Raw genomic sequence first — 18,215 nt, 5'->3', positions numbered from 1 at the left:
ATCTGATTCATTTTTTTCTCGTTTTCTCCCTTCCTCTGTATCCAGATTTTTATTTATTAAGATCAGTTTCATGTTCAGGTATTTGAAAGATCAGTCCAGTCTACATCAAAACTTTAAGCTCTATTCAATTTTAAGTTTCCCCCATTTAGCAGGTCAGGCCTGGCAAATGACTTGGAAGATAAGGTTTCAAGGAGGTATGGTCACTGTTCACCTGTGCTCTGTCCCCTCTCCTTTCTATCTGGCTGCCTGTGAATAGTCCAGGGTTTGAGAAAGAGAGAGGGTATTAGAGAAAAAGAAAATGTCATTTCACTCAGAGCGTTGTGTGTTCTCCAAACTGTCACACATCTCCTTCAGGGAAGAGACACAACATCTGCGTCATTTGTTGTGAGTTCTTTGGAGACAAAGATGAAAAGCAGACACTAATCTCTACTCTCTCTAAATCCCTAAAGAATCCTGATGGTTTCCTGAAGATCTTGAGTGCCCTGCTAAGTTCGTAAAACAGAAGAGATAACACATGTCATGTTTAACTCATCAGCTTTCAGATGGGTAAAAAGATAATGTTTATTTTTTTTTTCTGTTTTGTTGCACATAACTCCAAAACATGTCTCAACAGCCAAACATGGGAGCATTCTTCATATAATCCTTGATCTTAGTGATGTTTAGCTTTCTTCCATAAAGACTAAAAATAAGGGACTAATAATGTCACTTTTTAATAGGCTTAGTTGTAGTTTCCTTCCTTCGTTCCTTCGTTGGGTCCTTTCTTCCTCTCTCTCTTTGTTTTATAATACAGGAAACACTTGACACCTTTCTCACCTGCTTTAAAAATTTAGCCAAAATTCTGGAAAAAAAAAGGAGGGGGAAAAAAACCATATTCCAAATCCTGTTTTACAATTATTAAGGATATATGTAGACTAGTTTTACTGGGTATGCAATTTGTTTAGTAATTCAAGGGATGCTCAAGATGGACCCTTGCCTCAGGGATGCTCTTACACAAAATCTGCCTTTTCCAAGTGCAGGTACAAAGAAGAAGGAAAGGTAAGATATACAATATTCATTAAAATTTCATTTTTAGTATCCCAAACATATAAAGTGAAGATAATAGCTTATGCAGAAGGTAAAAATGCTGAGAAATACTGCTACTATATTGCTTAATTTTTAATATGATGGCCAAAATTAAAAACAAACAAACAAACAAACAAACAAACTGGGATTTGTTTCCACAGGAAAATAGTAACCTTACCAAAATTCACTGTTCGATAGTATAATAAGTCTTATAAATAGTGAGATATAGAGTAAAACAAATAGATGTAATTTTGTGTTATCAAGTAAACTTGCAAAGATGAGTGTGGTTATATTCATGCTTGTGTTGTGCAACTGGGGATTTCATCGAACTCCAGAGAAGATTCATAATTGTTATTGATCATTCCTATCTTTCTCCTGCCATTATTGGAAAAAGTTAATTATTAAGTGCTTAAGCTATAAAACTTATTATTAGTAAGCATAGAGGTGTTATGTTTTATATTTCTGAGTTAGTTTTTCAAATTAGAAAGGAAATTCTATAGCAGATTACATGCACACTTTTTTTCCTTCTTATTCTTCTTCCCTCTAACGTCAGTGCTTCTGTGGTAGTGTTAATTTAATTAGTGCTTTAGTAGAATGTCTTTGCATGTAAACCTAGTCAATTTCCTCCATATATGTTTTTATTCCTAAGTATAATTTGGTTTATACTTTATACCATACAGAAACTTCTAGCTAACTGCTTGATATCATGTTTTATTTGGGAAAAAAAGAACAAATGAAAGAAAGAAAAATTCTTTATCTCTGTAGATAGATTACTTTACATAAATACTTTTCCAAAACCTAATGGTTTTCCCACTGTGAATGAAACTAACATTATTACATGATTATTTATATCAGTACATGTAATCATATCATATTACTGGTTCATATTACATGATTATCATGTAATCATATTACATGATTATTACATCAGTATAGTATAGCTATTGTGCCTGCTTGTTTTGGTGAATCAATAATTATTTAATTTCACTGAATCATTTTGAAGAAATATCATTTGGGGCTATCCAGAAATTGATTTTATAGAAATTGGACTGACAAACTATTTTGTCCCTCTCACCTGATTTACAAGGAAAAAAATATATAAAAATATGTATTTCCATCCAAACTATCTTATTGTTCCATCTCTTGCACTACAGAAGATTATTATGCACAGAGGAAACTGTATGTGTGTTTGTACACTGCATCCATATGTAAATAGGGATGAAATAATGACTAATAAAGATTCTATAAGCTGATGATGTTTTTGCTACCCATAAGCCCTTTGGTTGCAAATGCTATTTATTCCTTTGTTTTTCAACAATGAAGCAACACTTGCAAATCTTAGAATGGACAGTAAATCTGATTTTCCTGATTTGTGACATTTGTAATGTATGCAAATCTTCCATTACTTGTGTAACACTGGATACAGAGCTAATGAGCAGTAGTGACAAGACCTAATGCTTCAGGGAGAGTCTTTAGAAATTTAACAGGCATTGTCATGGCACTTCACACAGTGGGGGAGTTCTGTCTCCAGTCAGGAGGTTACTCTTCCCACTCAAGTAATTTAGAATCCTTTTACCAACACCACATCCTATGGAGTGAAGACAGTTACAAAGCCTTCTTGCACAAGACAGACAATCACTCCCACAGTTAATGAGCAAAGACTGAGAACCAGCTGTGACTGTCCAGAACAGTTTTTTGTGAAAACCAGGAAAAGCCAGAACTATATGCTTAGCACCACCAGTTAAAGAAGATCAAGATTTATTCAATGAAGAGGACCTGGGACTTTAATCAGAACACGTCAATGTTTTTGTAATTCTGGGACCAGTTGTGAAGATCACATAGGAGATCTGATGTCACATTGGATGGATAAAGATATAAGAGTAAAAATAGGGAGGAAAAGACAAAGACAGGGAAAGAGAAGTGGGCATATAGGTTACAGAGACCCTAGTTTTTATTTTTATTTCAAGGGCTGGCATATTTTGCAAAATAAATGAAAGTGGGTCATGAATGAGCTGTTTTATATCAAAATAATCATGACTGACTAAAAGTAGCAGAAATATCATTGATATATATTATTACAGTAACAAGAATTACATGGTGAAATGAAAAATTTTACAATAGTTGGAGAATAGACACTGCAAGCAATTACTTCCTATGGTATTAGGTCATAAAATAAAAGGGATGTTATTGAGCTAATTAGATGGAGACATACTGTTGAAAAAAAAAAGTGTCTCTATTTTTCTGGTTTAATGAATTTTGCTATAAGTTCATGGTTTTGAATGGAAGAAAAATCCAAACTCACTGTTAGGGATCTACTTTCTAACACACTTGCTTCATCCTTTCCTGAATATGGTAACAATTTTGAAACTGGGTATGAATAATAATCTTGCTAGTATGTCAAAATCTTGAAACCATTTAAACTTCTGGAATTAGAGGCAACTGAAATCCTAAATAATAATCCTACATAATTTTTTAAAACTTTTTTCTATGCATTATAAAATATAAAAAAAGAGAATATCCAGGATAAACAGAAAAGTACTTTATCTAAAAAATTCAATATAAACATTCTGTGAAACATGAAAATAATGAATGTTTTTATATCTTAATCTATTTCAAGTTATTTATAATCAACAAGCATTGTACTTTACATAATTACCAATAAGCTTTTTATCTTCACTTCTAAGAAAAAATGGAAGACCATTTCAATTACTTGACTGAAAGAGCATACAGATATTGCTGGCCCAATATATGTTGATATATTGGGTGACTTTGTCAGTCTTTTTATACATACAAGTTATGCCACCTGTATTAGGCCTTAGTAACAGAATTTATATATGAATATATATAATACATATAGTATATATGTTCAGTAAAATAAGTGGAGATCTTGCTACATAAGCAACACTAGAGTGGGTGTTTTATTTTTTATTATTTTTAATATTTTATTTATTTATTTGATAGAGAGAGAAAGAGAACACGAGCAGGGGGAGCTGAAGAGAGAGAGGGAGAAGCAGGCTCTCCACTGAGCAAGGAGTCAGACATGCTGTTCCATCCCAAGACCTTGGAATCATGACCTCAGCTTAAGACAGATGCTTAATCCAGGGACCCCTAGGTTAAATATTTTAAATACTACATTAAATTTTCTAATCCAGTAGCAATCTAAACAATCTAAGGTGAATGACATTATAGCACGGGTATATATTTTTTACAATGTCTCTAGAAGTTTAGCCATGGCAAAAAATGTCACAGAGATTAGTACATAATCCTAGTGGGAATCAAACTCAGGATTATTTGGGTCCAATTCTATATTTCCCTATTATTGTTTAGAATATCTATAAATTTTATTGTTTTTACTTATCCCCAAATCCATGTTTTAAAATGTGTTTTTATCAAAGTTTATAATTAAAGACATATACATAATACCCATAGCTTTAGATATATAATGTAAAATCCTGCATTGATAATTTTACATTGTTCTTTGCTAAAAGGTGCTAATGTATTTCAGTGTTAAAGCAAATGAAAAATCGCTATATATGTTCATTTTAATATATCATAAATTTACAATATAAATAGAGCAAAATGTTAAAACACAAAGTTGCTTAATCATATAAAGTTACTATATGTGACTTATATATAATGTCTATATATATACACACACAGTTTCAATAATTTAAAATGAGAATATTATTCAACAGTTATTTATTTATTTATTTTTTACTTACTTAGATATTATCTTTTTTTTTTTTTTAAGATTTTATTTATTTATTTGACAGAGAGAGATCACAAATAGGCAGAGAGACAGACAGAGAGAGAGATGAGGAGAAGCAGTCTCCCTGCTGAGCAGAGAGCCCTATGCCGGACTAGATCCCAGGCCCCTGGGATCATGACCTGAGCCGAAGGCAGAGGCTTAACCCACTGAGCCACCCAGGCGCCCCAGATATTTTCTTTAAAATAACTTTTTTAGGAGCACTTAGGTATCTCAGTTGGTTAACATCTGCCTTTGGCTCAGCTTATGATCTCAGGGTCGTAGGACTGAATTCCACCTTGGACTTCCTGCTTGGAAAAAACGCTGCTTCTCCCTCTCCCCCTGCCTACAAAAGCTCCTCCTGCTTGGGTCTGTCTGTTTGTCAAAATAAATAAATAAAGTCTTTAAAATTGAATTAATAAAATAATTTCAAAAAGATTTTATGTATTTATTTATTATTTATTTATTTATTTTACAGGGATAAAAAGACAGAAAGTTGCATGCAAGTGGGGAGAGGAACAGTGCGAGAGGGAGAATCTCAAGCAGACTCAGTGCTGAGCTTGGATCCTATCCCAAGATTCAGTTTCATGATCATGAGATCATGACCTGAGCCAAAACCAAGAGTAGAATGCTTAACTGAGTGAGCCACCCATAGGCTCCTCTTTAAAATAATTTTTAATGAGCTTCAAAATGGGTCTTCAAAAATTGACAACATACTATACTAAGTTTAATTGATTTTTTTTTTTCTTCAAACAAAATTATAGGGCTTTACATAGAATTATTCAAATATTTCAGATAAGTAGAGGTTCACCAGAGTGGCAATGAAGATCTTAAATTTATACAAGGCATTGTTTTTTTTTTTTTTAAGATTTTATTTATTTATTTGACAGAGAGAAATCACAAGTAGATAGAGAAGCAGGCAGAGAGAGAGAGGGGGAAGCAGTCTCCCTGCTGAGCAGAGAGCCCAATGCGGGACTCGATCCCAGGACCCTGAGATCATGACCTGAGCCGAAGGCAGCAGCTTAACCCACTGAGCCACCCAGGCGCCCTACAAGGAATTGTTTTATTAGGCTTTTGACATAGCCAACAGTTTAAAAAAACAAAAAACAAAAAACAAAAACAAAAACAAACAAACAAAAAACAAAACTCCATTGCAAAAATAGTATTCAATAGACATATTAACAAGAAACAATTAAAGATTTTATGGAGGAGCATTTTGAGTGCTATAGACAAAGATAGAAAACTAAATAATGTAAAAAACAAAAACAAAAAACTTCTGAAAACCATAAAAATGCAAATATTCCCTAGTAATGTTCTCAACCCTCTCAGCCAAGAGTAATAATTATTCATGTGCCGAATACTTAGTCACCAGTGGCTTGATATTAATGACAGCAATGCAGGTTCATTCACTGGCCCTATTATAGTTTGTTCTCTCTTCTTCATTCTAACTATCAAAATGCATTAAGCCTAATGGGGAAAAGACAAATTACTAAGTCTTATTTCAACAATTCAAGCGATTTTGCATTCCTGGTATGTTATTAAGTCAGTTAATGCTGCTTAGAGATACCACACAGAATTCTTATTCATTGGTTTCTTATTATTATGGTGGGTAGTTTTACTGATTTCACATATTGGTTATGTCTAGGATCAGTGTTAGTACCAGACTTAACTTGAATTCTGTAATGACAACCATACTATATACTATATATAGAGAGAGAAACAAACAAACAAAAAAGTATATATATATGATTATAGGAAGCAAGACAATTTTTAACATATAAATACAAAAGTCAAGGTTTGAAACTGATTTGGAGCAACCAAGAAGAATTTAATTGTTCATATGAGATAACAAAGGGAAAGACCTTTTCTTCACTGCATTATAAATTCATTAGGAGTTACAGGAAGAGAAACAATTAACTTAGGGGTTTGTGCAGCCATCTCTCAAATAAAATTAGGAGAGAAGAATGAAACTTTAATTTTACTGTTCAGTTAGTTAAAATGAAAACAATAAATCCTTTAAAGAAAGTATAGTATTTTTCCCCTCAGAAATAGTTGTACTGTTTTGTTCTCCAAATGTGCATGTATATGTGTATACCTGTATACACATATATGTGTATACACATATATATATACACACATACACACATATATATATATAAAATAATATATTATATATAACATATATAATATATATTATATATAAAATAATATATAAAATAATGCATAGATGGATAACTGTATGTATTTGAATTTTTAACACATTAGGTACCAAATTACTTTCCAGCAATACATACTCTCCACTTAACAAATACATTTCCCTTTAGTGCTCCCCACTCTCACCATCCTCTTGTCGTAACACTAGCCTATTCCTTGCTTTTCAAAAATGTACTCAGAACATGAACTTCAAGAAAACTTACAGTAGCAAGTGTAGCATATAAAATAAAAGAAAACACAATTCCATGGCAATATAAGAATGAAGTCCAATTATTAGTCTGTTATCATATAGACTTTAAATGTGTCCATAGTGTTGCTAACATAACGCTGAGTAGATACTACTAGCCATACTTTTTTTATAATCTCGAAAACTCTGGAGAGATGTGTTCCTAAAGATGGCTAGAATATTGAGAAATGTAGTGTCAGTTTTGATAGATATTATTTGAATGATCATGTTGTGCCAAAATCCATCAAATCATTCGCATCCTTAATCTATCCCTTCAATATAAAGAAAAGAGAATGATTTACCTTTAATCAGGAACTTTTCATATAACAGAATCCATATAATATAAAAATAGTTAAAATTAGAATCTATAATAAAGAGAACTTTGTTTTGGCAAATTTGAAGGTAAAAAGGTCATGGAAGTTCAACATAATCCAAAATGGAAAATATGATAGTAGCTCTCAGATGCCTTGATAGACACTTGATAAATCAGCAAAAGCATAGTTTTTTCTAAGATGGCTTATCAGATATCTCCTTATCCTTATTCTGTAAACATTCAAGTGCTCATCAAATATTTTTCTGCTGCTATAAAGCTTGCAAAACAACACAAAAAATAATATGTCACAGCAAAAATACCAGATTAAAAAAGAGATAGAGAGAGAAGAAAAAAATGATGAGTTAAAAAAAATAAACTCTACAGAAAACAATCCTGAGGATGTATATCTAAAATACATACAGCTCCTTGGGGTACCTGGGTGGCTCAGTTGGTTAAGTGTATGCCTTCAGCTCAGGTCTTGGTCCCAGGGTCCTGACATTGAGCCCTGTGTTGGGCTCCTAATGCAGAGGGAAGCTTGTTTCTCTCTCTTTTTCTCTCTTTCATAGGTAAAAGCCTTAAATAAATAAATTTTTAAAAATACCCTTTGCAGATATACACTGTGAAGAAAGTAAAGAATTTCAAATTCTGGACTTCACTAATTCAAAGCAATCCCAACTTGATACTGGATATATAGCACTTGAAGAAAAAATAAAAATGTGGAGTTACTGGCCAGTTTTCTTAGTTTCTCATACGCATTTGTTGTAGAAATCAATAAAGTTACTGTATTCATAGTGAATACATTAGAGATAAAATAGCAGAAGAAAACAGAGGTATGAATACAAAAGGAACTAATCTGATTCAGGGGCTTTCGGATGATGAAATTCATGCAGGCTTTTATGAAGCTGTTTCAGAAATAATGTGTGACATTAATCCATTAAAGAAGAAACTTAAAATACATATATATATTTTTTCAAAGCTCATTTGAAATTCAATTGGCTGTGACATCGCCAAAATGTTTGAATTATTTAAAATTGGTTATGAGGCAGCTGCCCTTTCTGCCCAAGAGTCCTGTCCCCATGCTTTAATAAAACCATTTTGCACCAAAACAAAACAAAAATAAATAAATAAATAACAATAAAATAAATATTGGTACAGAATTAAGGCTGATGAAGAGAGGAAAATTTTTCTAGAGACCAAAATAGCAACAATGGGTCCAATGACTGAACAGTGGCCAATGAGCAAAGAATATTGATGCGGTTTGCAGAACAGACCTCTGAGTTTGGAATCCCTTATGATACACCTTTCCCTCCTGGTTCAAGTGAAGATTTATGACTAAAGTCATTGTAGCCTGAATAGGCAGAAAACAAAGAAAGTAAAAAAAAGATGTTACCTAAAATTGTTCAATTATAAAATTATTTTCACTGGATTTGAAGGAACAGAGAAAATTATAAAATTGCATAATTTTTATATTTGGTGTCTTTTTCTTGAACATCATATTTGAATATAAATTTTAACAGCAGAAAAGAAACACAACAAATTCAAAAATAAGAAAATAAAGTTTTCTGACTGACTACAAAAAAATCACAGTGCTGAAAAAGACAATAATATCAGCCATTTTTTGTTGATATTTTAAAATTGTAAGAAGAAAAAAATCTCATTATAAATGCATCCCCTGTAGATGCCTTTTGTCTTTAAAAATCATATATATATGTAATATACTACATATACACATGTATATGTATGGGTATATATATATAATATACTACATATACACATGTATATGTGGTATATATACAATATACTACATGTATACTACATGTACTACTATATATACGTGTGTATATGTAGTATATTATATATATAAATATATATAGTATATATAGTATATAGTATATGTAGTATATTATATATAATATGTATATTATATATATACACACTACATATACGTGTGTATATGTAGTATATTATATATATACCCACATATATATACATATATATACATATACATACAAATACATAAAGCATACAAATACATACGTATGTATATATACATATATATGTGTGTATATAATATACATATATACACACATACATATATAGTTTCATATAAATTTTATATAAATATATATACTTCGTATCTTTATTTTTTTTTTTATTTTTTTTTTGTGATTTTTTTTTCCCACTTATTTATTTTTTATTTATTTATTTATTTTTTTTTAAAATTTTTTATAAACATATATTTTTATCCCCAGGGGTACAGGTCTGTGAATCACCAGGTTTACACACTTCACAGCACTCACCAAATCACATACCCTCCCCAATGTCCATAATCCCACCCCCTTCTCCCAAACCCCCTCCCCCCGGCAACCCTCAGTTTGTTTCGTGAGATTAAGAGTCACTTATGGTTTGTCTCCCTCCCAATCCCATCTTGTTTCATTTATTCTTCTTCTACCCACTTAAGCCTCCATGTTGTATCACCACTTCCTCATATCAGGGAGATCATATGATAGTTGTCTTTCTCTGCTTGACTTATTTCGCTAAGCATAATACGCTCTAGTTCGTATCTTTAAAAGGCAGACTTAATTACTGAGAAGATCCAAAGAGAACATGTTTAAATATACAAAAGCCCCAGTCAAAAGTAAACAAAAGGGAACTATTTTAAATAAGATATGAAGGTAAATAAAATCACATAGCAGGCTATTTTTATTTTCATAATTTTACTTTTCAGTTTGAAAGTGGAATGTCAGATGAATGTGCTCTCATAGGATTATCTTTCCATTTTATTTTACCCATATATTAATTAGCATTATTTTTTATTGCATACTTTGTACCATACATGGAATTAGGTACTGAACTAGTAACTAATAAGATGAACTATGTTTATAATCTAATAGAGGAAATAAACAATTATTGATGGCAGGTCAACTCTGCTTAATGAGTATTTGTGATACTTTTATGATATATTTGCCCCATAGGTGGACAATCTATCCCAGAATTGGTGTGTTAGAAAAGAGTCGTCTGAGCTAGATATTGAAGGTTAAGTGAGAACAAGTATAGAAGGACATGAAAACTAATCTAGGAAAAGGAAATGGTCAAGACAAGGGACCAACAAGGGCACCTGGATGGCTCAGTTGTTAACTGCCTCCCTTTAGCTCAGGTCATGATCTCAGGGTCCTGGGATCAAGCCCCAGATCAGTCTCCCTGCTCCCACTCTCCTTGCTTGTGTTTCCTCCCTCACTGTGTCTCTCTCTGTCAAATAAATAAATAAAATCTTAAAAAAAAAATATATATATATATATATATATAAGCTACTTCCTGGCAGAAAAGCAATTAAACATTAGGTGACCTAAAGTATTTCCATGTCTCCAGAAGAGAGAGGAAGTGTGTGACTTTTCAGAAGATTGGGGAAAGGGAATGGGGGAGGAGTACTCTAAAGAGAGGCACCAATCCCAACAGTGAAAAATCCCAGACCGAAGAAACAGAAGGGATTAATGCCACCTGATTTCAGTTGTCCCTATGTGAGCATGGAGATGTTTTGATTGAAAATGTTTTTATAGTCCACCTAACATGACAGAAAAAGAAAATACTTTAAAATAAATGTGGCAAATATAGAGATATACAGGTTTTTTTTTTTCCCCTCAGAAATTATGTAATCAGATACTCACTGAAAAAGAAAAAAAAATAAAGTGATGTTTATATTGAAGGTATTTTTTGTGGAAATATATTCCTCCAAGATAATAGTTTACAAAATATCTCAAGTAGCTGTTCTCTCAAAGACCTTATCTGTAACCAGTCTCCCAATTTTACTTTACTTCAGTTAAATCTTTTTTGGTATTTTGCATATTTGCCCAATTTATACATATGTACTTTTTATTTTTGGTATGGAAAGAAAATAGATCAAATTAAAGATTATTTATATTTATTTGACAGACAGAGATCACAAGTAGGCAGAGAGAGAGAAAGGGAAACAGGCTCGCTGCTGAGCAGCGAGCCTGATGCAGGGTTCAATCCCTGGACCCTGGGATCAGGACCTGAGCCGAAGGCAGAGGCTTTAACCCACTGAGCACCCAGGCACCTAGAAAATAGATCAAATTAAAACCCTTTCAGAATATTTCCTTGTTTTCTTTTAAAATCCAGCACTTTCCTGTTAGGTAAACCCAGTGACTGATTAACCAATGAGAAAACTTCCTAATATCTTGCTTAAATCCTAATATTTTATAATAAATTGGCAACTGAAAATTAAATTTTACTTTCCATTTCGTATTATGGATCCATAAACCATGCCTTTCAATATAACTACCTAATGTCTCCAACAACTGTCCAGCTCAGACTCTATCCTACACTCGCAGACCATCATGTATCTTTGTGTACAATTTAGAATGCATAACTTTTTATATTTATCAATGCTTTATTGATTTGTGATTTTTAGTACCCAGCAAGTAATTTTGAGGAACAGATGAATTTGTCCAAATAAGTTCTAGGAGCATGAGTCAGTAGGTTTCATTACAATTATTTATGTTAACATGTCACATAATTTGGAAACATCAGGATCATTTGTTATTTGCTTTCTTCTATTTGTATGGGAATTTAAACTGCATCTCTTTGGAAATGGTCTCTTAATTTTGCATGTCTATGTACCTTAGTTGATAAAAGTAAAAATATCTGCTCTGGCTGCCATAACAAAGTATCATAGACAGGATGTTTTGAACTACAGAAATTTATTTTGTCATAGTTTTGGAGGGTGGAAATCTGAAATCATGGTACCAGGATGATCGTTTCTGGTGAGAGCCTTCCTTCTGACTTGCAGATGGCTTCCTTCTTGGAAGGAGGAAAACAAAAACAAAAACAAAAAACACCTCTCCTGTTCTTCTTCTCTGTCTCTCCTGTTCTTCTTCTCTGTCTAAAGCCAATAATCCTTTCAGATTAGGACCCAACCCTGTAACCTTTAACCTTATTTAATCCTTAAACACCCCATCTCCAAAGATAGTCACATTGAGGATAAGAGATTCAACATATCAACTCAGAAGGAATATAATTCAGTCCACAGTATACTGACAATAGAAAAAATTATATTTTATAAGATCAGAGATACATCCCAAAAGATGCCTCAAATTTATTGTATACTTTATTTATTTAGTGTTTTTTTTAATGTATCTAATTATTTAGTTTTATTTAAGGAGTAATTAGGACAAGAAATTGTTTAGTAGCCCCCCCCCCTTTTTTTTAAGGAAAACAGAATAAACATGTAATGGATATCATGATTTCTGAGTTCTCTATGAATTGAATTAAAAGGAATATTTGGAGGATAACAAATATAGAATTTTTGTAATAAATATGGAATTCTGCTATCCTCTTCTTACCAACAAGATCAGCAGACTGAAAAGAGAAAAAACAAAATGCTATGTCCCCCAAATCTCACTCTATATGATCTCAGTGAGATTCAGACCTAGCTATCTGAAGCAGTATCAGCTATACTAGGTGAAATCACTACTATATGCAATCAAGTGTAATTACTCTGGAATGAGGATCCACATAAAAATAATGCTTGCTGCCAATTATGTTTTAGTACAGATTGTGTAACCAGAGTCCTGGCACTCCAGATATTAGCATTTCTCAGTGTAGTAAGGAACATGAGCTCCCGAGTTGTCTCTATCTAATCCTACCTCTAAACTTTGGTGTCCAACAAAGATTTACTAGACAAAATGTACATTGAGTCCATGGATATAGTAAAAGTTGGAGCATTTTGATTAGTTCTCACAGAGTATTGTTATTTTTTAACAAATTCTTAGTATTCTCTTGAACAATTTATATATAATTATGCAGAAATTATTTAGATTGAGTAAAAATAAAGAAAATAAATGAATAAAACCCTTATTATGAGAAAATAAACATTTTAATTTTTTTTAACCTGGTCCCTCCCTCGTTTCCTTCTTTCTTTCTTTCTTTCTTTCTTTCTTTCTTTCTTTCTTTCTTTCTTTCTTTCTTTCTTTCTTCTCTTTCCATAAAAGTGCCATTGTTTTAGCCCTTTGTTGAGAAGATTATCCTTTATCCATTAATTACCTTTGCTATCTTTTTCTACTTGACCATGTTTGTGTAGTTCTATTTCTGGGGTCTCTATTCAGTTCCACTGATTTGCTTGTCTATGTTTTCACCATTACTACACTCTCTTGATTACTGTAGCTATGTAGTATGTCTTGAGGTCAGGTAGTGTCAGTCTACTGAACTTCTTCTTTTCCTTTAATGTTGTGTTACTGTTCTGAGTCTTTTGCTTCTCCATACAAATTATAGAATCATTTTGTTGATATCTACAAAATAAGTTAGGATTTTGATTGGAATTGTCTTGAATTTATAGATCAAGTTGAGAAAAACTAACATCTTAAGGTTATTGAGTCTTCTGATCCCTGAACCTGAAATATCTTTTCATTTATTTAGTTATTGATTTGTTTCACTAGTTTTATAGTTTCTCTCATATAGTTATTTTTAGATTTCTACCTAAAAAGGAACTAATGTAAATAGTATTTTGCTTTTAATTTCAAATTATAATTTTTCAGTGCTGATATGTAAGTGATTGACCTGTATATTAACCTTGTAGCCTGCAACCTTTCTGTAATAATTCAATAGTCTCAAGAGTTGTTTTGTTGATTCTTTGTGATTGTCTATAAATATAGTCATGTCACGTACAATGACAGTTTTATTGCTTCCTTTCAAATATTTATTCCTTTTATTTTCCTTTTTCTTTGCCTATTATTTTTAAATCTTAATGACATCTCTTTTCTTTTAGATAGTTTTTCATTCCCTCTGGTTTCCCTTATTAAACTCTGTAGTATTCCTCTTTTAATATGATCTTGCACTTATCTGTGTATTTTTTTCACTTTCCTTTTCTAATAGCTTTTTCTATAATAGTTTTTTTCTTATAAACTTAATCTCCCATTATATGAATGTTCTCAGAATCTAGAAATATGTATTTTTTATGTTTTTCCTCACTACTTAGACAAATGACCTGATGCGATGCAGATAAACAGGAATTATTGAGTAAATAAAGGAATAAATGAACCTTCTATTGGTTAAGATATTTAAGGCAGAAGGGCGCCTGAGTGGCATAGTCAGTTAAGTATCCAACTCTTGGTTTCAGCTTAGGGTGTGATCTCAGGGTGGTGAGATTGAGCCCTGCATCAGGCTCCACACTCAATGTGGAGTCTGTTTAAGGTTATCCCCCTCCCTCTCCTGTTCCAGCTCCTCTCGCTCCCTCTTGTTCTAAAAATAAACAAATCTTTAAAAAAATATTTAAGACAAATTACAGTAGAAAGTATTATTTTTTAAATAATTAGAAGAAATTCAAGTCTTAAACAACATATACTCAATTTCTTTAACCTTGGTTTTTCCCTCAGAAATTTTAAGCAAAATGTGTAAAACAATTTCAGACATGATTTGCATTTTAATATGCATAACAAATAGGAACTAAATTAGATATTCAACCAAATCTAAGCAAAGGTTAGCACTTTTTGAGTCATATGGGTATTTCTTTCAAAGTGGGGGTAATCTGATACAACAGTAAATTTGAAACATATAAATTAGTGTAGAATAAACTAGTTAGTACAGTATATATATTATATAGCTTATATTTTGACAAATAGAAATTTTCACATAAATTACTCAAACATATAACCTGACCCTGTGTAGTTAATAATGTTATTATTAATTTTAATAATATAATTCATTTAAACATGTTTTTATCTAAAGCATGCACTTGTATTTAAACTTTGGGATATGTCCATTATGAAATCAGCTGTAAGCTTTTTATGATTCTCTTCAATATGCTAGCTACAAGGTAAAGTATAAAAGTGATTATTTGTGGCTACCAGCAAGGAAAATTAACACTGACATCAAATCTCTGGAGGACATATCCAGTTTCTACAGATATACACTTTTCTAAAAAAAACTTACTTGTTTCAATATTTCTTTTTTCTAGTAAGATTTTTTTTATTTGCGGGTGCCTGGGTGGCTCAGTGGGTTAAGCCGCTGCCTTCGGCTCAGGTCATGATCTCAGGGTCCTGGAATCGAGTCCCGCATCGGGCTCTCTGCTCAGCAGGGAGCCTGCTTCTCTCTCTCTCTCTCTCTCTCTCTGCCTGCCTCTTTATCTACTTGTGATTTCTCTCTGTCAAATAAATAAATAAAATCTTTAAAAAAAAAAAAGATTTTTTATTTGCATATTTGAGAGAGCAGAGGGAGAGATGGCAAGAGAGAACAGGAGCAGGGAGGAGAGAGAGAAGCAATTTCTCTGTGAACAGGGAGCCCTGTATGGGGCTCAATCTCAGGACACCAGGATCATGACCTGAATCAAAGGCAGATGCATATCTGACTGAACCATCCAGGCACTCTTATTTCAAGATTTCTGATAAACATTTTGATTGTTTGAATTAATAAACTTGAACTTCTTCTGTAAATATAAAAACACATAGCATTACACTGTAGCTGAGATAGAGTGGATTCTCTGGAAGACACTCTCAATCCATATGGAGACATTATAGTCCCTAACACTGGAGAGACTACCATGTGCATGTAACAATGTAATCTTACTGAGCTATAGAATTACGCCCTCTTAAAATTCATATGCTGAAATCTAATCTCAACGTGACTGTATTTGGAAGTAGAGCCTTGAAAACACGGATGATTAAATCTTGAAGGTGGAGCCCTCATCAATGAGATCAGTGCCCTTACATAAGAGAATCCAGAGAACATCCTTGTCCCTTTCACCAGGTGAAGTTACAGGGAAAACAAACAAACAAACAAACAAAACACAACTGTTTACCAACCAGGAAATGGGTTCTCACCAGACACCAAATCTACCTGTACCTTGAACTTGGACTTCCCAACCCCCAAAGTCATGACAACAAATAAGTATTTGTTGTTTAAACCACTCAGTCCATGACAGTTTGGTAAAGCAGCCCCAATAGACAAAGCCATGTTCTGTGTTGAGACACTCCTGTTATGTTCATGAGAATTCCATGTAAATAAAGCTTATTGGGAAGGTCAAAGATAAATCATACTAGCCAATAGGATCCAACAGTACAATAAAAGGATTAAAAAAAAAGATAAATCGCATTTAGAGAAAATGAAACAAACCATTGTTTCAACTATTGTTCTTCTCTATTATAGTTAGATTATGAGCCTCCCAGTTAAAAATTATTATATGTATTAAATATGTATTTAAAATATTTTGAAGAATTCACATTTTTGTTATACAAGAGAAATGAGTATAATACATTTGTTAATAAAGATAATACTAACAGTCTTGTTAGAAGTGGTCTAACTATAAATTTATAGCGTCAAATTATTTTTTATTACCATATACTCACTGAAACAAGTAATCTCATATGTCTTTTGGCAGTCAAAGCAATTTTATTATTGTCTCTGTTGCTTCTTAAATTCTTCCATCCTCTCTCTTGAAAATTACAATATACTTGTCTCCATCATAATAAGAGATCAATGATAAAGAAATAAAATGAAGATATAATGCAAGTCTTAATTAATAATAAGAGATTTCAGAATATTAAAATGTATTTTATAGGGGTGCCTAGGTAGCTCAGTGGGTTAAGCGTCTGCCTTCGGCTCAGGTCATGATCTCAGGGTCCTGGGATCAGGTCCCACATAGGGCTCTGCTCAGCAGGGAGCCTGCTTTCCCCCTGTCCCTCTCCCTTCCTCCCTGCCTACTCGTGATCTCTCTCTCTATGTCAAATAAATAAATAAAATGTTTAAAAATGTATTTTATATAACATGAAGAAAAAGTATGAGTTGCATGGAAAGAAAATAGGTTCATAAGGAATAGCTTTTATTTTTAATACTGTAGGTTTTTTTCTTTGCCTTTACCATCTTTTATAAATTTTTATAACCCTGTTATGCTGACAGAAAAAGAACAGTTATGCCAGCAGGGATAAGGTACTCTCCCCATGCTTACTAGGAAGAAAGGCACCCACGCTGTATGACAGTTATCACTGGATTTACTATCTGTCAGCAGATGCTCACTGAAATGAAAACGTTCCCTGAATTCATGCTGTGCCTATATTCTCTACTCTCCAATGCCTTTCCTCCTCCAGGAATCATGGGGATAAGAATCTCTTCCTTTTATGATGAACGCTTTAGAGCTCATAAGAGGAGCACAACTTTTGCCCCTTCCTTGGGGAGTCATTTATCTCCTCTGAAGCATGTTTTCATTATTTCATTTCAGAGAGCAAGGTTTAGGTGCATGTAATCCATTCACTTATCAGGGTCAGATGCAATTGTCTCCTTATCCTGTAGTGTGTGCCTTCCCCCAAGTGATGAGCAGCTTATAACTGCTGCACTCTGTGTTTTATGGTTTTACTATCTATCCACTTGGAGGAAAATCATTATCCAATCAAATGCACACTGAAAACTTGGTAAAAATCCATTGAAAATTATTTTTACTGACAATATTTAAATAATCTGAATTATAAAGAAGGGAAATCAGGTGGTCCATGTACTTGAAGTCTCATTTTCTTAGAGTTGGAAGGGAGGTTACTTTGCTTATCACCAGCATGAGAAGATAGAGAAACCCCTCGCCTTGCGATACACTTAGGCTACCAGAGCACCCTGCAGTCAAAGAGCAAGTCTTCAAATATAAGGCAAACCTCTCCCAT

General features: G+C 32.8%; 1 pseudogene; it reads left to right on the top strand.

The window, feature by feature from the left end:
* The first annotated feature begins 961 nt into the window (after positions 1 to 961).
* Positions 962 to 8,812, top strand: LOC131825681 (large ribosomal subunit protein uL1m-like; annotated as a pseudogene).
* Positions 8,813 to 18,215: the final 9,403 nt, after the last annotated feature.

The sequence above is a fragment of the Mustela lutreola genome, chromosome 2 (genome assembly GCF_030435805.1).
Source record: "Mustela lutreola isolate mMusLut2 chromosome 2, mMusLut2.pri, whole genome shotgun sequence".
Taxonomy (NCBI): domain Eukaryota; kingdom Metazoa; phylum Chordata; class Mammalia; order Carnivora; family Mustelidae; genus Mustela; species Mustela lutreola.
This window is presented reverse-complemented; position numbering and strand designations above follow the sequence as displayed.